Source organism: Heptranchias perlo, chromosome 12, assembly GCF_035084215.1.
Source record: "Heptranchias perlo isolate sHepPer1 chromosome 12, sHepPer1.hap1, whole genome shotgun sequence".
Taxonomy (NCBI): Eukaryota; Metazoa; Chordata; class Chondrichthyes; order Hexanchiformes; family Hexanchidae; genus Heptranchias; species Heptranchias perlo.
The window spans coordinates 67,778,010-67,802,241 of record NC_090336.1 but is presented as its reverse complement, the minus strand read 5'-3'; the positions used below and the strand labels follow the sequence as shown (position 1 = coordinate 67,802,241).

Sequence of the window (24,232 nt, the reverse complement as noted above, 5' to 3'; positions counted from 1 at the left end):
GTCCGTTGAGACACCACCTTCTCCCATCTGATCGGTGGCCGACTGGCAAATTTACCAATCTGTCAAGCAATCCTAGCAAGAAAGGAAAAAACGGCAACTTCTTTAAACTGATCCACTGTTGCAATTAGAAACGGTGGCAAAAATGTGGCCAGAGTGGGAGAGAACGGCAGTGCTTCTAGACTGCTTTAGACACAGCCAGCCAGAGACCAAAGAGGGAGGGAAAACAGGAGCGGAGATCAATTCGCATCGAGCGCGTTATCGCTTCTCGGCCTTTTGGCTAAGATCCAGTGTAGTTTCTGTTCTTATCAGTTTAATATCTGATATGTCCCCTATCTGGGGACCAAATATTAAATTGATTTTTGGAACAGGGAGATGGAACAAGAGCTTGCTCCGTCCACTCCGCGCATTGACCTGGTATAGCAGTGCTTCCAGGATCGGTGCAGCTCCCTTCGGGGAGATTCGAAAAACAAAAAACAGATTTTGTTTCTTTTTTGGACCATATGTTATTACTGTGGTCAATATTGTTATAAAAGAAGGAAAACTTTTTACAGCTGCTTGACCATGCTCTCCTTTCCTTCGTAGGTTGTTGCTCACTACGCGTTGTTTCTCGCCCGGCCGGTGCGCCATGTTGCCAACGCCGCTGACGCCACTTTCACTCCTGCTCAGCAAGGTAAGCAGCCACCATTGTGTTTTTCTTCCCGTATCTGTCCATGGGGACTTGGCCTATATTTCAGGGTGAGGCCTCACCACGTTTCCCGCTCGACAGCTAAGCTGGAGGTTGCCCCCTGTTGGATTTCCGTGCAACTGCAGGCACGGCCGCCTCTATTGGAAAAGGATGGATGGGTGGATGTTACTGTAATGAATCTGAAATGGACCTGAAATGAATCTGTAAGCAATAATCTGTGTTGAGTATGATGCAATGAGACACCCTAGAGTGTCAAGAACTGTAATTATGTCCAATGTGTTGGTTGAACTGTACTTGATGTAACCTGCAAATTGTATAATCTGTATTGTGTCCGTTTGGAATGTGATATCACAACTGTATTGTATGTACTGCTGCAAATTTTATGAAGAAAGTATATTTTTTGAAAAAAATATCTGTTCTTATCAGTTTAAGATCTGATACGTCCCCGATCTGGGGACCATACATTAACTTGATTTTTGCAACAGGGAGATGGAAGAGGGGCTTGGCTCCGTCCACTCCACGCATCGACCCAGTATTACAGTGTCTCTGGCAACGGTGCACCTCCCTGTGGGGAGATATTCAAAATGCTGAACGGATTTTTGGAGCCTGTATTATTACTCAGAATGCTGAGATATTGCAACTGTGGTTTTTTTGTTTACTCCTGGGATGGATGAGTGCCACTCCCTTTCTTCCTTTTCCCTCTTGCAGTTTTACCTTGGAGGGAAAGACGTCAGTCTCAGGTCACTTTTCAGGAAGCTGCAAGCCTGTGTATTGGGACGTGCCACCTTCCACAGACTTGGTCTCCTGACCTGAAACATTTAACTCCAGTTGTTGTGTGAAAAATTACTGCAGTTTTAAACTGGCAGTTCCAGAATTAATTGTTTCCAAGTCAGACATTTCCCGAAACAGAGAGCGCGAGAGAGACACAATGTTAACGTTTAAACTGCCACAAGCGAGAGGCGAAATAACTTCACGTTGCTGACTTTAAAAATGCGAGCAGACAGTGCGTGTGTGTTTGGAGGGAGTGCACTGTGAATGGCCACATTGGAAGCTGTGAGATCAAACTGTGCTGCTAACTGAGTGTTAAGGTGAGTAAAAGGCACTGGTTTGGGTGGAGCATTGCGCTCAGGATGGGAGATTTTCTTGAACGGTGCCAATTAATCTGCACCAGAAAATCATCCCCTGACCGGGATTCGAACCCGGGTCTCAACGAGTTTTAAATGTTGCGTCCTAACCACTAGACCATCAGGGGAGTTGCCCTCAATCCCCTGCAAACATATACAGAAGGCTGAACACATGGCTCCCTACAGTAGCAGCAGTGTCACCAGCAGAGGGCTTGACTTGCCATTTCCACTTTGACACTCAGTCTTTTCACACTCAGTCAAATGGCAAACGTCTATTCAGGAGGTTATCGCTTCTCGGCTTTGGGACCGAATATTAAATTGAATTTTGCAACAGGGAGATGGAATAGGGGCTTGGCTCCGTCCACTCCACGCATCGACCCAGTATTGCAGTGTCTCTGGCAACGGTGCACCTCCCTGTGGGGAGATATTCAAAAGGAAAAACAGCTCTTTCCCAGCGTCTCTGTCCGTGTGTACGTATTATGACTGAGAATAAAGCTGATATATTGCACTTACTTTCTCAGCTCAGTGGTATTCTTTTCTTATCCTGGGCTGAGTGCCGCTCGCTCGTTCGCTCGCTCACTCGCTCGCTCGCTCGCACGCAGGCAGCGATTATAATTCAAACTGCAAAATAACTTAACTTTAAACAAGCAGGGTCTGAGTACAAATGAAAACTGCGCTCCTGGACTGGACGGACTGTCTGTTTGTCTCGGTGAGGAAAAGGCAGTGGTGGTGAGGGTGGAGCATTGCGCTCAGGAGGGGAGACTTTCTTTGAGTGGTGCCAATTAATCTGCACCAGAAAATCATCCCCCCGACCGGGATTGGAACCCGGGTCTCAACGATTTAAAAGGTTGTGTCCTCGACCACTGGGCCACCTGGGAACCGCCTGAGGAACCTGTCCAAGAGGCTGAGGACACGCACGCCTGCTCCACGAGCAGCAGCGACCAGCAGGGGGCCGACCGGCTGATCCTTCCCTTTCACAGGCAGGCTTCTGGCCCTCGATAAAACGACAAAGGTGTTCAGAAGGAAGGCCTGGGGGGAGGGAGGGAGGGACGGCCATTGGAAATCAGCACAAAGCAGGTCCCCTGGAATCTCACACCTCCGACCCAGGAAACAGGTCTCCTGGTCAAAGCAGTCCAGCCATTAACGTGACAATGGACAGGGCCCCGGCAGCTTGAGACACATCTTTCTTTCGATATGCAAGTTCTTTTTAAAAAGGTTTCCTTCCACAGCAGCTCTGAGTGAGAGACTGACTGACATACGTACACACACACACACACACACACACACACACACACAACACCGTCACCCATCCGATTGGTGGACCGCGGGGTCGACAATCTAACTTTTCGTTTCGATGCAGGGGAGAGCGCGAACGCAGTCCCCCACTACCACAAATTTTGCAGTCGAGTATCCCGCATTTGGGGACATCGCAGGCGTCAGCGCACACCCCAAGTGCAATGGGCTAGCCTCGTCCTGGGAGATCCGCCTTCGGGATCACAGATTCTCCCCTGCCAGGTAAGTATGCCTTGGGTCGCCACACACTGCCACTAGACAGCATTCGCTACCTTTTACGATTGCAAGGGCAGGTTTCAAGAATCAAAACGTCCCTTCGCTCGCAACGTGCTGATGCTCTGAGAGATTAATTCCGCTCAAATATCGTACCGTATATCCGATGATACACTCTGGGAGAAAATACTGCAGCGATGCGGTGCCGGCGATGGTTGTTTGCATGTCGCCCTTCAAGGGAAATGTCCCGCCTCCAGTTGTTGCTGTAGCAATATATACACGCGCGTTGTCGTGGTAATATAGAACTGCAAGTTGCCGTTGTCGTGGTCGTTTCGAATCAGCACAAAGCAGGTGCACTCCCTGGAATGTCACACCTGCGTCCCAGAAAACAGGTCTCCTGGTCAAAGCAGTCCCGCCCCGCCCTGGGATTAACGTGACAATGGACAGGGCCCAGTCAAGGAGCAGCTTGAGAGACATCTTTCAATAGGCACTTCTGAAACATTAACGCCTTGTTTCTTTCGACAGTTTAACCAGCCTTTAACACGCCTTGTGTTTTTATTTCCCATTTCCAGCCAGCCCAGCCCAGCCAGCCGAGCCAGCATCTGCAGTATTTTCTTTTGATTGGTCTTGCCTGCTGTGGAATGAACGTTTAAACACGAGCTGCTGATTGTCAGCACCTCACCTCTTTCTCAATTGGCCGTTGCAATCTCACTCACTCGCTGTGAGACACGTCACGTCACTAGTTTTCTTTAAAGCGGTTTCCTTCCACGGCAGTGAGTTAGTGACTGAGACTGACTGACGGAGGTCCGTTGAGACACCACCTTCTCCCATCTGATCGGTGGCCGACTGGCAAATTTACCAATCTGTCAAGCAATCTTAGCAAGAAAGGAAAAAACGGCAACTTCTTTAAACTGATCCACTGTTGCAATTAGAAACGGTGGCAAAAATGTGGCCAGAGTGGGAGAGAACGGCAGTGCTTCTAGACTGCTTTAGACACAGCCAGCCAGAGACCAAAGAGGGAGGGAAAACAGGAGCGGAGATCAATTCGCATCGAGCGCGTTATCGCTTCTCGGCCTTTTGGCTAAGATCCAGTGTAGTTTCTGTTCTTATCAGTTTAATATCTGATACGTCCCCTATCTGGGGACCAAATATTAAATTGATTTTTGGAACAGGGAGATGGAACAAGAGCTTGCTCCGTCCACTCCGCGCATCGACCTGGTACAGCAGTGCTTCCAGGATCGGTGCAGCTCCCTTCGGGGAGATTCGAAAAACAAAAAACAGATTTTGTTTCTTTTTTGGACCATATGTTATTACTGTAGTCAATATTGTTATAAAAGAAGGAAAACTTTTTACAGCTGCTTGACCATGCTCTCCTTTCCTTCGTAGGTTGTTGCTCGCTACGCGTTGTTTCTCGCCCGGCCGGTGCGCCATGTTGCCAACGCCGCTGACGCCACTTTCACTCCTGCTCAGCAAGGTAAGCAGCCACCATTGTGTTTTTCTTCCCGTATCTGTCCATGGGGACTTGGCCTATATTTCAGGGTGAGGCCTCACCACGTTTCCCGCTCGACAGCTAAGCTGGAGGTTGCCCCCTGTTGGATTTCCGTGCAACTGCAGGCACGGCCGCCTCTATTGGAAAAGGATGGATGGGTGGATGTTACTGTAATGAATCTGAAATGGACCTGAAATGAATCTGTAAGCAATAATCTGTGTTGAGTATGATGCAATGAGACACCCTAGAGTGTCATGAACTGTAATTATGTCCAATGTGTTGGTTGAACTGTACTTGATGTAACCTGCAAATTGTATAATCTGTATTGTGTACGTTTGGAATGTGATATCACAACTGTATTGTATGTACTGCTGCAAATTTTATGAAGAAAGTATATTTTTTGAAAAAAATATCTGTTCTTATCAGTTTAAGATCTGATACGTCCCCGATCTGGGGACCATACATTAAATTGATTTTTGCAACAGGGAGATGGAAGAGGGGCTTGGCTCCGTCCACTCCACGCATCGACCCAGTATTGCAGTGTCTCTGGGAACGGTGCACCTCCCTGTGGGGAGATATTCAAAATGCTGAACGGATTTTTGGAGCCTGTATTATTACTCAGAATGCTGAGATATTGCAACTGTGGTTTTTTTGTTTACTCCTGGGATGGATGAGTGCCACTCCCTTTCTTCCTTTTCCCTCTTGCAGTTTTACCTTGGAGGGAAAGACGTCAGTCTCAGGTCACTTTTCAGGAAGCTGCAAGCCTGTGTATTGGGACGTGCCACCTTCCACAGACTTGGTCTCCTGACCTGAAACATTTAACTCCAGTTGTTGTGTGAAAAATTACTGCAGTTTTAAACTGGCAGTTCCAGAATTAATTGTTTCCAAGTCAGACATTTCCCGAAACAGAGAGCGCGAGAGAGACACAATGTTAACGTTTAAACTGCCACAAGCGAGAGGCGAAATAACTTCACGTTGCTGACTTTAAAAATGCGAGCAGACAGTGCGTGTGTGTTTGGAGGGAGTGCACTGTGAATGGCCACATTGGAAGCTGTGAGATCAAACTGTGCTGCTAACTGAGTGTTAAGGTGAGTAAAAGGCACTGGTTTGGGTGGAGCATTGCGCTCAGGATGGGAGATTTTCTTGAACGGTGCCAATTAATCTGCACCAGAAAATCATCCCCTGACCGGGATTCGAACCCGGGTCTCAACGAGTTTTAAATGTTGCGTCCTAACCACTAGACCATCAGGGGAGTTGCCCTCAATCCCCTGCAAACATATACAGAAGGCTGAACACATGGCTCCCTACAGTAGCAGCAGTGTCACCAGCAGAGGGCTTGACTTGCCATTTCCACTTTGACACTCAGTCTTTTCACACTCAGTCAAATGGCAAACGTCTATTCAGGAGGTTATCGCTTCTCGGCTTTGGGACCGAATATTAAATTGAATTTTGCAACAGGGAGATGGAATAGGGGCTTGGCTCCGTCCACTCCACGCATCGACCCAGTATTGCAGTGTCTCTGGCAACGGTGCACCTCCCTGTGGGGAGATATTCAAAAGGAAAAACAGCTCTTTCCCAGCGTCTCTGTCCGTGTGTACGTATTATGACTGAGAATAAAGCTGATATATTGCACTTACTTTCTCAGCTCAGTGGTATTCTTTTCTTATCCTGGGCTGAGTGCCGCTCGCTCGTTCGCTCGCTCACTCGCTCGCTCGCTCGCACGCAGGCAGCGATTATAATTCAAACTGCAAAATAACTTAACTTTAAACAAGCAGGGTCTGAGTACAAATGAAAACTGCGCTCCTGGACTGGACGGACTGTCTGTTTGTCTCGGTGAGGAAAAGGCAGTGGTGGTGAGGGTGGAGCATTGCGCTCAGGAGGGGAGACTTTCTTTGAGTGGTGCCAATTAATCTGCACCAGAAAATCATCCCCCCGACCGGGATTGGAACCCGGGTCTCAACGATTTAAAAGGTTGTGTCCTCGACCACTGGGCCACCTGGGAACCGCCTGAGGAACCTGTCCAAGAGGCTGAGGACACGCACGCCTGCTCCACGAGCAGCAGCGACCAGCAGGGGGCCGACCGGCTGATCCTTCCCTTTCACAGGCAGGCTTCTGGCCCTCGATAAAACGACAAAGGTGTTCAGAAGGAAGGCCTGGGGGGAGGGAGGGAGGGACGGCCATTGGAAATCAGCACAAAGCAGGTCCCCTGGAATCTCACACCTCCGACCCAGGAAACAGGTCTCCTGGTCAAAGCAGTCCAGCCATTAACGTGACAATGGACAGGGCCCCGGCAGCTTGAGACACATCTTTCTTTCGATATGCAAGTTCTTTTTAAAAAGGTTTCCTTCCACAGCAGCTCTGAGTGAGAGACTGACTGACATACGTACACACACACACACACACACACACACACACACAACACCGTCACCCATCCGATTGGTGGACCGCGGGGTCGACAATCTAACTTTTCGTTTCGATGCAGGGGAGAGCGCGAACGCAGTCCCCCACTACCACAAATTTTGCAGTCGAGTATCCCGCATTTGGGGACATCGCAGGCGTCAGCGCACACCCCAAGTGCAATGGGCTAGCCTCGTCCTGGGAGATCCGCCTTCGGGATCACAGATTCTCCCCTGCCAGGTAAGTATGCCTTGGGTCGCCACACACTGCCACTAGACAGCATTCGCTACCTTTTACGATTGCAAGGGCAGGTTTCAAGAATCAAAACGTCCCTTCGCTCGCAACGTGCTGATGCTCTGAGAGATTAATTCCGCTCAAATATCGTACCGTATATCCGATGATACACTCTGGGAGAAAATACTGCAGCGATGCGGTGCCGGCGATGGTTGTTTGCATGTCGCCCTTCAAGGGAAATGTCCCGCCTCCAGTTGTTGCTGTAGCAATATATACACGCGCGTTGTCGTGGTAATATAGAACTGCAAGTTGCCGTTGTCGTGGTCGTTTCGAATCAGCACAAAGCAGGTGCACTCCCTGGAATGTCACACCTGCGTCCCAGAAAACAGGTCTCCTGGTCAAAGCAGTCCCGCCCCGCCCTGGGATTAACGTGACAATGGACAGGGCCCAGTCAAGGAGCAGCTTGAGAGACATCTTTCAATAGGCACTTCTGAAACATTAACGCCTTGTTTCTTTCGACAGTTTAACCAGCCTTTAACACGCCTTGTGTTTTTATTTCCCATTTCCAGCCAGCCCAGCCCAGCCAGCCGAGCCAGCATCTGCAGTATTTTCTTTTGATTGGTCTTGCCTGCTGTGGAATGAACGTTTAAACACGAGCTGCTGATTGTCAGCACCTCACCTCTTTCTCAATTGGCCGTTGCAATCTCACTCACTCGCTGTGAGACACGTCACGTCACTAGTTTTCTTTAAAGCGGTTTCCTTCCACGGCAGTGAGTTAGTGACTGAGACTGACTGACGGAGGTCCGTTGAGACACCACCTTCTCCCATCTGATCGGTGGCCGACTGGCAAATTTACCAATCTGTCAAGCAATCTTAGCAAGAAAGGAAAAAACGGCAACTTCTTTAAACTGATCCACTGTTGCAATTAGAAACGGTGGCAAAAATGTGGCCAGAGTGGGAGAGAACGGCAGTGCTTCTAGACTGCTTTAGACACAGCCAGCCAGAGACCAAAGAGGGAGGGAAAACAGGAGCGGAGATCAATTCGCATCGAGCGCGTTATCGCTTCTCGGCCTTTTGGCTAAGATCCAGTGTAGTTTCTGTTCTTATCAGTTTAATATCTGATACGTCCCCTATCTGGGGACCAAATATTAAATTGATTTTTGGAACAGGGAGATGGAACAAGAGCTTGCTCCGTCCACTCCGCGCATCGACCTGGTACAGCAGTGCTTCCAGGATCGGTGCAGCTCCCTTCGGGGAGATTCGAAAAACAAAAAACAGATTTTGTTTCTTTTTTGGACCATATGTTATTACTGTAGTCAATATTGTTATAAAAGAAGGAAAACTTTTTACAGCTGCTTGACCATGCTCTCCTTTCCTTCGTAGGTTGTTGCTCGCTACGCGTTGTTTCTCGCCCGGCCGGTGCGCCATGTTGCCAACGCCGCTGACGCCACTTTCACTCCTGCTCAGCAAGGTAAGCAGCCACCATTGTGTTTTTCTTCCCGTATCTGTCCATGGGGACTTGGCCTATATTTCAGGGTGAGGCCTCACCACGTTTCCCGCTCGACAGCTAAGCTGGAGGTTGCCCCCTGTTGGATTTCCGTGCAACTGCAGGCACGGCCGCCTCTATTGGAAAAGGATGGATGGGTGGATGTTACTGTAATGAATCTGAAATGGACCTGAAATGAATCTGTAAGCAATAATCTGTGTTGAGTATGATGCAATGAGACACCCTAGAGTGTCATGAACTGTAATTATGTCCAATGTGTTGGTTGAACTGTACTTGATGTAACCTGCAAATTGTATAATCTGTATTGTGTACGTTTGGAATGTGATATCACAACTGTATTGTATGTACTGCTGCAAATTTTATGAAGAAAGTATATTTTTTGAAAAAAATATCTGTTCTTATCAGTTTAAGATCTGATACGTCCCCGATCTGGGGACCATACATTAAATTGATTTTTGCAACAGGGAGATGGAAGAGGGGCTTGGCTCCGTCCACTCCACGCATCGACCCAGTATTGCAGTGTCTCTGGGAACGGTGCACCTCCCTGTGGGGAGATATTCAAAATGCTGAACGGATTTTTGGAGCCTGTATTATTACTCAGAATGCTGAGATATTGCAACTGTGGTTTTTTTGTTTACTCCTGGGATGGATGAGTGCCACTCCCTTTCTTCCTTTTCCCTCTTGCAGTTTTACCTTGGAGGGAAAGACGTCAGTCTCAGGTCACTTTTCAGGAAGCTGCAAGCCTGTGTATTGGGACGTGCCACCTTCCACAGACTTGGTCTCCTGACCTGAAACATTTAACTCCAGTTGTTGTGTGAAAAATTACTGCAGTTTTAAACTGGCAGTTCCAGAATTAATTGTTTCCAAGTCAGACATTTCCCGAAACAGAGAGCGCGAGAGAGACACAATGTTAACGTTTAAACTGCCACAAGCGAGAGGCGAAATAACTTCACGTTGCTGACTTTAAAAATGCGAGCAGACAGTGCGTGTGTGTTTGGAGGGAGTGCACTGTGAATGGCCACATTGGAAGCTGTGAGATCAAACTGTGCTGCTAACTGAGTGTTAAGGTGAGTAAAAGGCACTGGTTTGGGTGGAGCATTGCGCTCAGGATGGGAGATTTTCTTGAACGGTGCCAATTAATCTGCACCAGAAAATCATCCCCTGACCGGGATTCGAACCCGGGTCTCAACGAGTTTTAAATGTTGCGTCCTAACCACTAGACCATCAGGGGAGTTGCCCTCAATCCCCTGCAAACATATACAGAAGGCTGAACACATGGCTCCCTACAGTAGCAGCAGTGTCACCAGCAGAGGGCTTGACTTGCCATTTCCACTTTGACACTCAGTCTTTTCACACTCAGTCAAATGGCAAACGTCTATTCAGGAGGTTATCGCTTCTCGGCTTTGGGACCGAATATTAAATTGAATTTTGCAACAGGGAGATGGAATAGGGGCTTGGCTCCGTCCACTCCACGCATCGACCCAGTATTGCAGTGTCTCTGGCAACGGTGCACCTCCCTGTGGGGAGATATTCAAAAGGAAAAACAGCTCTTTCCCAGCGTCTCTGTCCGTGTGTACGTATTATGACTGAGAATAAAGCTGATATATTGCACTTACTTTCTCAGCTCAGTGGTATTCTTTTCTTATCCTGGGCTGAGTGCCGCTCGCTCGTTCGCTCGCTCACTCGCTCGCTCGCTCGCACGCAGGCAGCGATTATAATTCAAACTGCAAAATAACTTAACTTTAAACAAGCAGGGTCTGAGTACAAATGAAAACTGCGCTCCTGGACTGGACGGACTGTCTGTTTGTCTCGGTGAGGAAAAGGCAGTGGTGGTGAGGGTGGAGCATTGCGCTCAGGAGGGGAGACTTTCTTTGAGTGGTGCCAATTAATCTGCACCAGAAAATCATCCCCCCGACCGGGATTGGAACCCGGGTCTCAACGATTTAAAAGGTTGTGTCCTCGACCACTGGGCCACCTGGGAACCGCCTGAGGAACCTGTCCAAGAGGCTGAGGACACGCACGCCTGCTCCACGAGCAGCAGCGACCAGCAGGGGGCCGACCGGCTGATCCTTCCCTTTCACAGGCAGGCTTCTGGCCCTCGATAAAACGACAAAGGTGTTCAGAAGGAAGGCCTGGGGGGAGGGAGGGAGGGACGGCCATTGGAAATCAGCACAAAGCAGGTCCCCTGGAATCTCACACCTCCGACCCAGGAAACAGGTCTCCTGGTCAAAGCAGTCCAGCCATTAACGTGACAATGGACAGGGCCCCGGCAGCTTGAGACACATCTTTCTTTCGATATGCAAGTTCTTTTTAAAAAGGTTTCCTTCCACAGCAGCTCTGAGTGAGAGACTGACTGACATACGTACACACACACACACACACACACACACACACACACAACACCGTCACCCATCCGATTGGTGGACCGCGGGGTCGACAATCTAACTTTTCGTTTCGATGCAGGGGAGAGCGCGAACGCAGTCCCCCACTACCACAAATTTTGCAGTCGAGTATCCCGCATTTGGGGACATCGCAGGCGTCAGCGCACACCCCAAGTGCAATGGGCTAGCCTCGTCCTGGGAGATCCGCCTTCGGGATCACAGATTCTCCCCTGCCAGGTAAGTATGCCTTGGGTCGCCACACACTGCCACTAGACAGCATTCGCTACCTTTTACGATTGCAAGGGCAGGTTTCAAGAATCAAAACGTCCCTTCGCTCGCAACGTGCTGATGCTCTGAGAGATTAATTCCGCTCAAATATCGTACCGTATATCCGATGATACACTCTGGGAGAAAATACTGCAGCGATGCGGTGCCGGCGATGGTTGTTTGCATGTCGCCCTTCAAGGGAAATGTCCCGCCTCCAGTTGTTGCTGTAGCAATATATACACGCGCGTTGTCGTGGTAATATAGAACTGCAAGTTGCCGTTGTCGTGGTCGTTTCGAATCAGCACAAAGCAGGTGCACTCCCTGGAATGTCACACCTGCGTCCCAGAAAACAGGTCTCCTGGTCAAAGCAGTCCCGCCCCGCCCTGGGATTAACGTGACAATGGACAGGGCCCAGTCAAGGAGCAGCTTGAGAGACATCTTTCAATAGGCACTTCTGAAACATTAACGCCTTGTTTCTTTCGACAGTTTAACCAGCCTTTAACACGCCTTGTGTTTTTATTTCCCATTTCCAGCCAGCCCAGCCCAGCCAGCCGAGCCAGCATCTGCAGTATTTTCTTTTGATTGGTCTTGCCTGCTGTGGAATGAACGTTTAAACACGAGCTGCTGATTGTCAGCACCTCACCTCTTTCTCAATTGGCCGTTGCAATCTCACTCACTCGCTGTGAGACACGTCACGTCACTAGTTTTCTTTAAAGCGGTTTCCTTCCACGGCAGTGAGTTAGTGACTGAGACTGACTGACGGAGGTCCGTTGAGACACCACCTTCTCCCATCTGATCGGTGGCCGACTGGCAAATTTACCAATCTGTCAAGCAATCTTAGCAAGAAAGGAAAAAACGGCAACTTCTTTAAACTGATCCACTGTTGCAATTAGAAACGGTGGCAAAAATGTGGCCAGAGTGGGAGAGAACGGCAGTGCTTCTAGACTGCTTTAGACACAGCCAGCCAGAGACCAAAGAGGGAGGGAAAACAGGAGCGGAGATCAATTCGCATCGAGCGCGTTATCGCTTCTCGGCCTTTTGGCTAAGATCCAGTGTAGTTTCTGTTCTTATCAGTTTAATATCTGATACGTCCCCTATCTGGGGACCAAATATTAAATTGATTTTTGGAACAGGGAGATGGAACAAGAGCTTGCTCCGTCCACTCCGCGCATCGACCTGGTACAGCAGTGCTTCCAGGATCGGTGCAGCTCCCTTCGGGGAGATTCGAAAAACAAAAAACAGATTTTGTTTCTTTTTTGGACCATATGTTATTACTGTAGTCAATATTGTTATAAAAGAAGGAAAACTTTTTACAGCTGCTTGACCATGCTCTCCTTTCCTTCGTAGGTTGTTGCTCGCTACGCGTTGTTTCTCGCCCGGCCGGTGCGCCATGTTGCCAACGCCGCTGACGCCACTTTCACTCCTGCTCAGCAAGGTAAGCAGCCACCATTGTGTTTTTCTTCCCGTATCTGTCCATGGGGACTTGGCCTATATTTCAGGGTGAGGCCTCACCACGTTTCCCGCTCGACAGCTAAGCTGGAGGTTGCCCCCTGTTGGATTTCCGTGCAACTGCAGGCACGGCCGCCTCTATTGGAAAAGGATGGATGGGTGGATGTTACTGTAATGAATCTGAAATGGACCTGAAATGAATCTGTAAGCAATAATCTGTGTTGAGTATGATGCAATGAGACACCCTAGAGTGTCATGAACTGTAATTATGTCCAATGTGTTGGTTGAACTGTACTTGATGTAACCTGCAAATTGTATAATCTGTATTGTGTACGTTTGGAATGTGATATCACAACTGTATTGTATGTACTGCTGCAAATTTTATGAAGAAAGTATATTTTTTGAAAAAAATATCTGTTCTTATCAGTTTAAGATCTGATACGTCCCCGATCTGGGGACCATACATTAAATTGATTTTTGCAACAGGGAGATGGAAGAGGGGCTTGGCTCCGTCCACTCCACGCATCGACCCAGTATTGCAGTGTCTCTGGGAACGGTGCACCTCCCTGTGGGGAGATATTCAAAATGCTGAACGGATTTTTGGAGCCTGTATTATTACTCAGAATGCTGAGATATTGCAACTGTGGTTTTTTTGTTTACTCCTGGGATGGATGAGTGCCACTCCCTTTCTTCCTTTTCCCTCTTGCAGTTTTACCTTGGAGGGAAAGACGTCAGTCTCAGGTCACTTTTCAGGAAGCTGCAAGCCTGTGTATTGGGACGTGCCACCTTCCACAGACTTGGTCTCCTGACCTGAAACATTTAACTCCAGTTGTTGTGTGAAAAATTACTGCAGTTTTAAACTGGCAGTTCCAGAATTAATTGTTTCCAAGTCAGACATTTCCCGAAACAGAGAGCGCGAGAGAGACACAATGTTAACGTTTAAACTGCCACAAGCGAGAGGCGAAATAACTTCACGTTGCTGACTTTAAAAATGCGAGCAGACAGTGCGTGTGTGTTTGGAGGGAGTGCACTGTGAATGGCCACATTGGAAGCTGTGAGATCAAACTGTGCTGCTAACTGAGTGTTAAGGTGAGTAAAAGGCACTGGTTTGGGTGGAGCATTGCGCTCAGGATGGGAGATTTTCTTGAACGGTGCCAATTAATCTGCACCAGAAAATCATCCCCTGACCGGGATTCGAACCCGGGTCTCAACGAGTTTTAAATGTTGCGTCCTAACCACTAGACCATCAGGGGAGTTGCCCTCAATCCCCTGCAAACATATACAGAAGGCTGAACACATGGCTCCCTACAGTAGCAGCAGTGTCACCAGCAGAGGGCTTGACTTGCCATTTCCACTTTGACACTCAGTCTTTTCACACTCAGTCAAATGGCAAACGTCTATTCAGGAGGTTATCGCTTCTCGGCTTTGGGACCGAATATTAAATTGAATTTTGCAACAGGGAGATGGAATAGGGGCTTGGCTCCGTCCACTCCACGCATCGACCCAGTATTGCAGTGTCTCTGGCAACGGTGCACCTCCCTGTGGGGAGATATTCAAAAGGAAAAACAGCTCTTTCCCAGCGTCTCTGTCCGTGTGTACGTATTATGACTGAGAATAAAGCTGATATATTGCACTTACTTTCTCAGCTCAGTGGTATTCTTTTCTTATCCTGGGCTGAGTGCCGCTCGCTCGTTCGCTCGCTCACTCGCTCGCTCGCTCGCACGCAGGCAGCGATTATAATTCAAACTGCAAAATAACTTAACTTTAAACAAGCAGGGTCTGAGTACAAATGAAAACTGCGCTCCTGGACTGGACGGACTGTCTGTTTGTCTCGGTGAGGAAAAGGCAGTGGTGGTGAGGGTGGAGCATTGCGCTCAGGAGGGGAGACTTTCTTTGAGTGGTGCCAATTAATCTGCACCAGAAAATCATCCCCCCGACCGGGATTGGAACCCGGGTCTCAACGATTTAAAAGGTTGTGTCCTCGACCACTGGGCCACCTGGGAACCGCCTGAGGAACCTGTCCAAGAGGCTGAGGACACGCACGCCTGCTCCACGAGCAGCAGCGACCAGCAGGGGGCCGACCGGCTGATCCTTCCCTTTCACAGGCAGGCTTCTGGCCCTCGATAAAACGACAAAGGTGTTCAGAAGGAAGGCCTGGGGGGAGGGAGGGAGGGACGGCCATTGGAAATCAGCACAAAGCAGGTCCCCTGGAATCTCACACCTCCGACCCAGGAAACAGGTCTCCTGGTCAAAGCAGTCCAGCCATTAACGTGACAATGGACAGGGCCCCGGCAGCTTGAGACACATCTTTCTTTCGATATGCAAGTTCTTTTTAAAAAGGTTTCCTTCCACAGCAGCTCTGAGTGAGAGACTGACTGACATACGTACACACACACACACACACACACACACACACACACAACACCGTCACCCATCCGATTGGTGGACCGCGGGGTCGACAATCTAACTTTTCGTTTCGATGCAGGGGAGAGCGCGAACGCAGTCCCCCACTACCACAAATTTTGCAGTCGAGTATCCCGCATTTGGGGACATCGCAGGCGTCAGCGCACACCCCAAGTGCAATGGGCTAGCCTCGTCCTGGGAGATCCGCCTTCGGGATCACAGATTCTCCCCTGCCAGGTAAGTATGCCTTGGGTCGCCACACACTGCCACTAGACAGCATTCGCTACCTTTTACGATTGCAAGGGCAGGTTTCAAGAATCAAAACGTCCCTTCGCTCGCAACGTGCTGATGCTCTGAGAGATTAATTCCGCTCAAATATCGTACCGTATATCCGATGATACACTCTGGGAGAAAATACTGCAGCGATGCGGTGCCGGCGATGGTTGTTTGCATGTCGCCCTTCAAGGGAAATGTCCCGCCTCCAGTTGTTGCTGTAGCAATATATACACGCGCGTTGTCGTGGTAATATAGAACTGCAAGTTGCCGTTGTCGTGGTCGTTTCGAATCAGCACAAAGCAGGTGCACTCCCTGGAATGTCACACCTGCGTCCCAGAAAACAGGTCTCCTGGTCAAAGCAGTCCCGCCCCGCCCTGGGATTAACGTGACAATGGACAGGGCCCAGTCAAGGAGCAGCTTGAGAGACATCTTTCAATAGGCACTTCTGAAACATTAACGCCTTGTTTCTTTCGACAGTTTAACCAGCCTTTAACACGCCTTGTGTTTTTATTTCCCATTTCCAGCCAGCCCAGCCCAGCCAGCCGAGCCAGCATCTGCAGTATTTTCTTTTGATTGGTCTTGCCTGCTGTGGAATGAACGTTTAAACACGAGCTGCTGATTGTCAGCACCTCACCTCTTTCTCAATTGGCCGTTGCAATCTCACTCACTCGCTGTGAGACACGTCACGTCACTAGTTTTCTTTAAAGCGGTTTCCTTCCACGGCAGTGAGTTAGTGACTGAGACTGACTGACGGAGGTCCGTTGAGACACCACCTTCTCCCATCTGATCGGTGGCCGACTGGCAAATTTACCAATCTGTCAAGCAATCTTAGCAAGAAAGGAAAAAACGGCAACTTCTTTAAACTGATCCACTGTTGCAATTAGAAACGGTGGCAAAAATGTGGCCAGAGTGGGAGAGAACGGCAGTGCTTCTAGACTGCTTTAGACACAGCCAGCCAGAGACCAAAGAGGGAGGGAAAACAGGAGCGGAGATCAATTCGCATCGAGCGCGTTATCGCTTCTCGGCCTTTTGGCTAAGATCCAGTGTAGTTTCTGTTCTTATCAGTTTAATATCTGATACGTCCCCTATCTGGGGACCAAATATTAAATTGATTTTTGGAACAGGGAGATGGAACAAGAGCTTGCTCCGTCCACTCCGCGCATCGACCTGGTACAGCAGTGCTTCCAGGATCGGTGCAGCTCCCTTCGGGGAGATTCGAAAAACAAAAAACAGATTTTGTTTCTTTTTTGGACCATATGTTATTACTGTAGTCAATATTGTTATAAAAGAAGGAAAACTTTTTACAGCTGCTTGACCATGCTCTCCTTTCCTTCGTAGGTTGTTGCTCGCTACGCGTTGTTTCTCGCCCGGCCGGTGCGCCATGTTGCCAACGCCGCTGACGCCACTTTCACTCCTGCTCAGCAAGGTAAGCAGCCACCATTGTGTTTTTCTTCCCGTATCTGTCCATGGGGACTTGATATTTCAGGGTGAGGCCTCACCACGTTTCCCGCTCGACAGCTAAGCTGGAGGTTGCCCCCTGTTGGATTTCCGTGCAACTGCAGGCACGGCCGCCTCTATTGGAAAAGGATGGATGGGTGGATGTTACTGTAATGAATCTGAAATGGACCTGAAATGAATCTGTAAGCAATAATCTGTGTTGAGTATGATGCAATGAGACACCCTAGAGTGTCATGAACTGTAATTATGTCCAATGTGTTGGTTGAACTGTACTTGATGTAACCTGCAAATTGTATAATCTGTATTGTGTACGTTTGGAATGTGATATCACAACTGTATTGTATGTACTGCTGCAAATTTTATGAAGAAAGTATATTTTTTGAAAAAAATATCTGTTCTTATCAGTTTAAGATCTGATACGTCCCCGATCTGGGGACCATACATTAAATTGATTTTTGCAACAGGGAGATGGAAGAGGGGCTTGGCTCCGTCCACTCCACGCATCGACCCAGTATTGCAGTGTCTCTGGGAACGGTGCACCTCCCTGTGGGGAGATATTCAAAATGCTGAACGGATTTTTGGAGCCTGTATTATTACTCAGAATGCTGAGATATTGCAACTGTGGTTTTTTTGTTTACTCCTGGGATGGATGAGTGCCACTCCCTTTCTTCCTTTTCCCTCTTGCAGTTTTACCTTGGAGGGAAAGACGTCAGTCTCAGGTCACTTTTCAGGAAGCTGCAAGCCTGTGTATTGGGACGTGCCACCTTCCACAGACTTGGTCTCCTGACCTGAAACATTTAACTCCAGTTGTTGTGTGAAAAATTACTGCAGTTTTAAACTGGCAGTTCCAGAATTAATTGTTTCCAAGTCAGACATTTCCCGAAACAGAGAGCGCGAGAGAGACACAATGTTAACGTTTAAACTGCCACAAGCGAGAGGCGAAATAACTTCACGTTGCTGACTTTAAAAATGCGAGCAGACAGTGCGTGTGTGTTTGGAGGGAGTGCACTGTGAATGGCCACATTGGAAGCTGTGAGATCAAACTGTGCTGCTAACTGAGTGTTAAGGTGAGTAAAAGGCACTGGTTTGGGTGGAGCATTGCGCTCAGGATGGGAGATTTTCTTGAACGGTGCCAATTAATCTGCACCAGAAAATCATCCCCTGACCGGGATTCGAACCCGGGTCTCAACGAGTTTTAAATGTTGCGTCCTAACCACTAGACCATCAGGGGAGTTGCCCTCAATCCCCTGCAAACATATACAGAAGGCTGAACACATGGCTCCCTACAGTAGCAGCAGTGTCACCAGCAGAGGGCTTGACTTGCCATTTCCACTTTGACACTCAGTCTTTTCACACTCAGTCAAATGGCAAACGTCTATTCAGGAGGTTATCGCTTCTCGGCTTTGGGACCGAATATTAAATTGAATTTTGCAACAGGGAGATGGAATAGGGGCTTGGCTCCGTCCACTCCACGCATCGACCCAGTATTGCAGTGTCTCTGGCAACGGTGCACCTCCCTGTGGGGAGATATTCAAAAGGAAAAACAGCTCTTTCCCAGCGTCTCTGTCCGTGTGTACGTATTATGACTGAGAATAAAGCTGATATATTGCACTTACTTTCTCAGCTCAGTGGTATTCTTTTCTTATCCTGGGCTGAGTGCCGCTCGCTCGTTCGCTCGCTCACTCGCTCGCTCGCTCGCACGCAGGCAGCGATTATAATTCAAACTGCAAAATAACTTAACTTTAAACAAGCAGGGTCTGAGTACAAATGAAAACTGCGCTCCTGGACTGGACGGACTGTCTGTTTGTCTCGGTGAGGAAAAGGCAGTGGTGGTGAGGGTGGAGCATTGCGCTCAGGAGGGGAGACTTTCTTTGAGTGGTGCCAATTAATCTGCACCAGAAAATCATCCCCCCGACCGGGATTGGAACCCGGGTCTCAACGATTTAAAAGGTTGTGTCCTCGACCACTGGGCCACCTGGGAACCGCCTGAGGAACCTGTCCAAGAGGCTGAGGACACGCACGCCTGCTCCACGAGCAGCAGCGACCAGCAGGGGGCCGACCGGCTGATCCTTCCCTTTCACAGGCAGGCTTCTGGCCCTCGATAAAACGACAAAGGTGTTCAGAAGGAAGGCCTGGGGGGAGGGAGGGAGGGACGGCCATTGGAAATCAGCACAAAGCAGGTCCCCTGGAATCTCACACCTCCGACCCAGGAAACAGGTCTCCTGGTCAAAGCAGTCCAGCCATTAACGTGACAATGGACAGGGCCCCGGCAGCTTGAGACACATCTTTCTTTCGATATGCAAGTTCTTTTTAAAAAGGTTTCCTTCCACAGCAGCTCTGAGTGAGAGACTGACTGACATACGTACACACACACACACACACACACACACACACACAACACCGTCACCCATCCGATTGGTGGACCGCGGGGTCGACAATCTAACTTTTCGTTTCGATGCAGGGGAGAGCGCGAACGCAGTCCCCCACTACCACAAATTTTGCAGTCGAGTATCCCGCATTTGGGGACATCGCAGGCGTCAGCGCACACCCCAAGTGCAATGGGCTAGCCTCGTCCTGGGAGATCCGCCTTCGGGATCACAGATTCTCCCCTGCCAGGTAAGTATGCCTTGGGTCGCCACACACTGCCACTAGACAGCATTCGCTACCTTTTACGATTGCAAGGGCAGGTTTCAAGAATCAAAACGTCCCTTCGCTCGCAACGTGCTGATGCTCTGAGAGATTAATTCCGCTCAAATATCGTACCGTATATCCGATGATACACTCTGGGAGAAAATACTGCAGCGATGCGGTGCCGGCGATGGTTGTTTGCATGTCGCCCTTCAAGGGAAATGTCCCGCCTCCAGTTGTTGCTGTAGCAATATATACACGCGCGTTGTCGTGGTAATATAGAACTGCAAGTTGCCGTTGTCGTGGTCGTTTCGAATCAGCACAAAGCAGGTGCACTCCCTGGAATGTCACACCTGCGTCCCAGAAAACAGGTCTCCTGGTCAAAGCAGTCCCGCCCCGCCCTGGGATTAACGTGACAATGGACAGGGCCCAGTCAAGGAGCAGCTTGAGAGACATCTTTCAATAGGCACTTCTGAAACATTAACGCCTTGTTTCTTTCGACAGTTTAACCAGCCTTTAACACGCCTTGTGTTTTTATTTCCCATTTCCAGCCAGCCCAGCCCAGCCAGCCGAGCCAGCATCTGCAGTATTTTCTTTTGATTGGTCTTGCCTGCTGTGGAATGAACGTTTAAACACGAGCTGCTGATTGTCAGCACCTCACCTCTTTCTCAATTGGCCGTTGCAATCTCACTCACTCGCTGTGAGACACGTCACGTCACTAGTTTTCTTTAAAGCGGTTTCCTTCCACGGCAGTGAGTTAGTGACTGAGACTGACTGACGGAGGTCCGTTGAGACACCACCTTCTCCCATCTGATCGGTGGCCGACTGGCAAATTTACCAATCTGTCAAGCAATCTTAGCAAGAAAGGAAAAAACGGCAACTTCTTTAAACTGATCCACTGTTGCAATTAGAAACGGTGGCAAAAATGTGGCCAGAGTGGGAGAGAACGGCAGTGCTTCTAGACTGCTTTAGACACAGCCAGCCAGAGACCAAAGAGGGAGGGAAAACAGGAGCGGAGATCAATTCGCATCGAGCGCGTTATCGCTTCTCGGCCTTTTGGCTAAGATCCAGTGTAGTTTCTGTTCTTATCAGTTTAATATCTGATACGTCCCCTATCTGGGGACCAAATATTAAATTGATTTTTGGAACAGGGAGATGGAACAAGAGCTTGCTCCGTCCACTCCGCGCATCGACCTGGTACAGCAGTGCTTCCAGGATCGGTGCAGCTCCCTTCGGGGAGATTCGAAAAACAAAAAACAGATTTTGTTTCTTTTTTGGACCATATGTTATTACTGTAGTCAATATTGTTATAAAAGAAGGAAAACTTTTTACAGCTGCTTGACCATGCTCTCCTTTCCTTCGTAGGTTGTTGCTCGCTACGCGTTGTTTCTCGCCCGGCCGGTGCGCCATGTTGCCAACGCCGCTGACGCCACTTTCACTCCTGCTCAGCAAGGTAAGCAGCCACCATTGTGTTTTTCTTCCCGTATCTGTCCATGGGGACTTGGCCTATATTTCAGGGTGAGGCCTCACCACGTTTCCCGCTCGACAGCTAAGCTGGAGGTTGCCCCCTGTTGGATTTCCGTGCAACTGCAGGCACGGCCGCCTCTATTGGAAAAGGATGGATGGGTGGATGTTACTGTAATGAATCTGAAATGGACCTGAAATGAATCTGTAAGCAATAATCTGTGTTGAGTATGATGCAATGAGACACCCTAGAGTGTCATGAACTGTAATTATGTCCAATGTGTTGGTTGAACTGTACTTGATGTAACCTGCAAATTGTATAATCTGTATTGTGTACGTTTGGAATGTGATATCACAACTGTATTGTATGTACTGCTGCAAATTTTATGAAGAAAGTATATTTTTTGAAAAAAATATCTGTTCTTATCAGTTTAAGATCTGATACGTCCCCGATCTGGGGACCATACATTAAATTGATTTTTGCAACAGGGAGATGGAAGAGGGGCTTGGCTCCGTCCACTCCACGCATCGACCCAGTATTGCAGTGTCTCTGGGAACGGTGCACCTCCCTGTGGGGAGATATTCAAAATGCTGAACGGATTTTTGGAGCCTGTATTATTACTCAGAATGCTGAGATATTGCAACTGTGGTTTTTTTGTTTACTCCTGGGATGGATGAGTGCCACTCCCTTTCTTCCTTTTCCCTCTTGCAGTTTTACCTTGGAGGGAAAGACGTCAGTCTCAGGTCACTTTTCAGGAAGCTGCAAGCCTGTGTATTGGGACGTGCCACCTTCCACAGACTTGGTCTCCTGACCTGAAACATTTAACTCCAGTTGTTGTGTGAAAAATTACTGCAGTTTTAAACTGGCAGTTCCAGAATTAATTGTTTCCAAGTCAGACATTTCCCGAAACAGAGAGCGCGAGAGAGACACAATGTTAACGTTTAAACTGCCACAAGCGAGAGGCGAAATAACTTCACGTTGCTGACTTTAAAAATGCGAGCAGACAGTGCGTGTGTGTTTGGAGGGAGTGCACTGTGAATGGCCACATTGGAAGCTGTGAGATCAAACTGTGCTGCTAACTGAGTGTTAAGGTGAGTAAAAGGCACTGGTTTGGGTGGAGCATTGCGCTCAGGATGGGAGATTTTCTTGAACGGTGCCAATTAATCTGCACCAGAAAATCATCCCCTGACCGGGATTCGAACCCGGGTCTCAACGAGTTTTAAATGTTGCGTCCTAACCACTAGACCATCAGGGGAGTTGCCCTCAATCCCCTGCAAACATATACAGAAGGCTGAACACATGGCTCCCTACAGTAGCAGCAGTGTCACCAGCAGAGGGCTTGACTTGCCATTTCCACTTTGACACTCAGTCTTTTCACACTCAGTCAAATGGCAAACGTCTATTCAGGAGGTTATCGCTTCTCGGCTTTGGGACCGAATATTAAATTGAATTTTGCAACAGGGAGATGGAATAGGGGCTTGGCTCCGTCCACTCCACGCATCGACCCAGTATTGCAGTGTCTCTGGCAACGGTGCACCTCCCTGTGGGGAGATATTCAAAAGGAAAAACAGCTCTTTCCCAGCGTCTCTGTCCGTGTGTACGTATTATGACTGAGAATAAAGCTGATATATTGCACTTACTTTCTCAGCTCAGTGGTATTCTTTTCTTATCCTGGGCTGAGTGCCGCTCGCTCGTTCGCTCGCTCACTCGCTCGCTCGCTCGCACGCAGGCAGCGATTATAATTCAAACTGCAAAATAACTTAACTTTAAACAAGCAGGGTCTGAGTACAAATGAAAACTGCGCTCCTGGACTGGACGGACTGTCTGTTTGTCTCGGTGAGGAAAAGGCAGTGGTGGTGAGGGTGGAGCATTGCGCTCAGGAGGGGAGACTTTCTTTGAGTGGTGCCAATTAATCTGCACCAGAAAATCATCCCCCCGACCGGGATTGGAACCCGGGTCTCAACGATTTAAAAGGTTGTGTCCTCGACCACTGGGCCACCTGGGAACCGCCTGAGGAACCTGTCCAAGAGGCTGAGGACACGCACGCCTGCTCCACGAGCAGCAGCGACCAGCAGGGGGCCGACCGGCTGATCCTTCCCTTTCACAGGCAGGCTTCTGGCCCTCGATAAAACGACAAAGGTGTTCAGAAGGAAGGCCTGGGGGGAGGGAGGGAGGGACGGCCATTGGAAATCAGCACAAAGCAGGTCCCCTGGAATCTCACACCTCCGACCCAGGAAACAGGTCTCCTGGTCAAAGCAGTCCAGCCATTAACGTGACAATGGACAGGGCCCCGGCAGCTTGAGACACATCTTTCTTTCGATATGCAAGTTCTTTTTAAAAAGGTTTCCTTCCACAGCAGCTCTGAGTGAGAGACTGACTGACATACGTACACACACACACACACACACACACACACACACACAACACCGTCACCCATCCGATTGGTGGACCGCGGGGTCGACAATCTAACTTTTCGTTTCGATGCAGGGGAGAGCGCGAACGCAGTCCCCCACTACCACAAATTTTGCAGTCGAGTATCCCGCATTTGGGGACATCGCAGGCGTCAGCGCACACCCCAAGTGCAATGGGCTAGCCTCGTCCTGGGAGATCCGCCTTCGGGATCACAGATTCTCCCCTGCCAGGTAAGTATGCCTTGGGTCGCCACACACTGCCACTAGACAGCATTCGCTACCTTTTACGATTGCAAGGGCAGGTTTCAAGAATCAAAACGTCCCTTCGCTCGCAACGTGCTGATGCTCTGAGAGATTAATTCCGCTCAAATATCGTACCGTATATCCGATGATACACTCTGGGAGAAAATACTGCAGCGATGCGGTGCCGGCGATGGTTGTTTGCATGTCGCCCTTCAAGGGAAATGTCCCGCCTCCAGTTGTTGCTGTAGCAATATATACACGCGCGTTGTCGTGGTAATATAGAACTGCAAGTTGCCGTTGTCGTGGTCG

The 24,232-nt window shown here is 49.0% G+C and overlaps 12 non-coding genes and 12 pseudogenes across 12 annotated transcripts; 18 read left to right on the top strand and 6 right to left on the bottom strand.

Moving 5' to 3' along the window:
- Positions 1–257: 257 nt before the first annotated feature.
- On the top strand, positions 258–448 carry LOC137330784 (U2 spliceosomal RNA). Its single transcript, XR_010965206.1, has one exon. It is a non-coding gene; the product is annotated as a U2 spliceosomal RNA (small nuclear RNA).
- Positions 449–1,078: 630 nt separating this feature from the next.
- Positions 1,079–1,251, top strand: LOC137328903 (U2 spliceosomal RNA; annotated as a pseudogene).
- An 844-nt stretch (positions 1,252–2,095) lies between these two features.
- On the top strand, positions 2,096–2,224 carry LOC137330351 (U2 spliceosomal RNA; annotated as a pseudogene).
- A 942-nt stretch (positions 2,225–3,166) lies between these two features.
- Positions 3,167–3,332, bottom strand: LOC137328689 (U1 spliceosomal RNA). The gene has a single exon (XR_010964819.1). It is a non-coding gene; the product is annotated as a U1 spliceosomal RNA (small nuclear RNA).
- A 1,044-nt stretch (positions 3,333–4,376) lies between these two features.
- Positions 4,377–4,567, top strand: LOC137330843 (U2 spliceosomal RNA). The gene has a single exon (XR_010965264.1). It is a non-coding gene; the product is annotated as a U2 spliceosomal RNA (small nuclear RNA).
- Positions 4,568–5,197: 630 nt separating this feature from the next.
- LOC137328453 (U2 spliceosomal RNA) lies at positions 5,198–5,370 on the top strand (annotated as a pseudogene).
- An 844-nt stretch (positions 5,371–6,214) lies between these two features.
- Positions 6,215–6,343, top strand: LOC137330350 (U2 spliceosomal RNA; annotated as a pseudogene).
- A 940-nt stretch (positions 6,344–7,283) lies between these two features.
- On the bottom strand, positions 7,284–7,449 carry LOC137328677 (U1 spliceosomal RNA). Its single transcript, XR_010964817.1, has one exon. It is a non-coding gene; the product is annotated as a U1 spliceosomal RNA (small nuclear RNA).
- A 1,044-nt stretch (positions 7,450–8,493) lies between these two features.
- On the top strand, positions 8,494–8,684 carry LOC137330842 (U2 spliceosomal RNA). Its single transcript, XR_010965263.1, has one exon. It is a non-coding gene; the product is annotated as a U2 spliceosomal RNA (small nuclear RNA).
- A 630-nt stretch (positions 8,685–9,314) lies between these two features.
- Positions 9,315–9,487, top strand: LOC137328452 (U2 spliceosomal RNA; annotated as a pseudogene).
- Positions 9,488–10,331: 844 nt separating this feature from the next.
- Positions 10,332–10,460, top strand: LOC137330349 (U2 spliceosomal RNA; annotated as a pseudogene).
- A 942-nt stretch (positions 10,461–11,402) lies between these two features.
- LOC137328666 (U1 spliceosomal RNA) lies at positions 11,403–11,568 on the bottom strand. Its single transcript, XR_010964816.1, has one exon. It is a non-coding gene; the product is annotated as a U1 spliceosomal RNA (small nuclear RNA).
- Positions 11,569–12,612: 1,044 nt separating this feature from the next.
- On the top strand, positions 12,613–12,803 carry LOC137330841 (U2 spliceosomal RNA). Its single transcript, XR_010965262.1, has one exon. It is a non-coding gene; the product is annotated as a U2 spliceosomal RNA (small nuclear RNA).
- Positions 12,804–13,433: 630 nt separating this feature from the next.
- Positions 13,434–13,606, top strand: LOC137328451 (U2 spliceosomal RNA; annotated as a pseudogene).
- Positions 13,607–14,450: 844 nt separating this feature from the next.
- Positions 14,451–14,579, top strand: LOC137330348 (U2 spliceosomal RNA; annotated as a pseudogene).
- A 942-nt stretch (positions 14,580–15,521) lies between these two features.
- LOC137328654 (U1 spliceosomal RNA) lies at positions 15,522–15,687 on the bottom strand. The gene has a single exon (XR_010964814.1). It is a non-coding gene; the product is annotated as a U1 spliceosomal RNA (small nuclear RNA).
- Positions 15,688–16,731: 1,044 nt separating this feature from the next.
- LOC137330840 (U2 spliceosomal RNA) lies at positions 16,732–16,922 on the top strand. The gene has a single exon (XR_010965261.1). It is a non-coding gene; the product is annotated as a U2 spliceosomal RNA (small nuclear RNA).
- Positions 16,923–17,548: 626 nt separating this feature from the next.
- On the top strand, positions 17,549–17,721 carry LOC137328450 (U2 spliceosomal RNA; annotated as a pseudogene).
- Positions 17,722–18,565: 844 nt separating this feature from the next.
- LOC137330347 (U2 spliceosomal RNA) lies at positions 18,566–18,694 on the top strand (annotated as a pseudogene).
- A 940-nt stretch (positions 18,695–19,634) lies between these two features.
- LOC137328642 (U1 spliceosomal RNA) lies at positions 19,635–19,800 on the bottom strand. The gene has a single exon (XR_010964813.1). It is a non-coding gene; the product is annotated as a U1 spliceosomal RNA (small nuclear RNA).
- A 1,044-nt stretch (positions 19,801–20,844) lies between these two features.
- Positions 20,845–21,035, top strand: LOC137330839 (U2 spliceosomal RNA). The gene has a single exon (XR_010965260.1). It is a non-coding gene; the product is annotated as a U2 spliceosomal RNA (small nuclear RNA).
- Positions 21,036–21,665: 630 nt separating this feature from the next.
- On the top strand, positions 21,666–21,838 carry LOC137328449 (U2 spliceosomal RNA; annotated as a pseudogene).
- Positions 21,839–22,682: 844 nt separating this feature from the next.
- Positions 22,683–22,811, top strand: LOC137330346 (U2 spliceosomal RNA; annotated as a pseudogene).
- Positions 22,812–23,753: 942 nt separating this feature from the next.
- On the bottom strand, positions 23,754–23,919 carry LOC137328630 (U1 spliceosomal RNA). The gene has a single exon (XR_010964810.1). It is a non-coding gene; the product is annotated as a U1 spliceosomal RNA (small nuclear RNA).
- Positions 23,920–24,232: the final 313 nt, after the last annotated feature.